The 288-nt window shown below is 30.6% G+C and overlaps 1 protein-coding gene across 1 annotated transcript in view; it reads left to right on the top strand.

The window, feature by feature from the left end:
• LOC106878674 (uncharacterized) overlaps window positions 1–288 on the top strand; it is an 84,987-nt gene that overhangs the window by 69,829 nt on the left and 14,870 nt on the right. The gene's annotated exons all lie outside the window — the stretch shown is intronic.

The raw sequence follows: 288 nt of genomic DNA, 5'->3' as shown, positions 1-288 counted from the left end.
CTACTCCATTCCTTAACTCTTCTATTCTTATTTGCACACCCGGCAACCCTGGTTACCTATACAAAGAACTTTTTTCAGTTTATTATACTTCAATACATTAAAAAATCCACAACCTTCCTTCTCAACAAACCACTATTGTCCCTGAAAGTTGTTTTTTATATTTACTACAGATTGCTTGAAGTCAACTTTTTTCCTACATCTCAATCCATGGATCTTATATTTATATGTAGTGGACTCATACATATCTTATATTTACACACACACACACATATATATATATATATATAT

The sequence above is a fragment of the Octopus bimaculoides genome, chromosome 5 (genome assembly GCF_001194135.2).
Source record: "Octopus bimaculoides isolate UCB-OBI-ISO-001 chromosome 5, ASM119413v2, whole genome shotgun sequence".
Lineage (NCBI taxonomy): Eukaryota > Metazoa > Mollusca > Cephalopoda > Octopoda > Octopodidae > Octopus > Octopus bimaculoides.
This window is presented reverse-complemented; position numbering and strand designations above follow the sequence as displayed.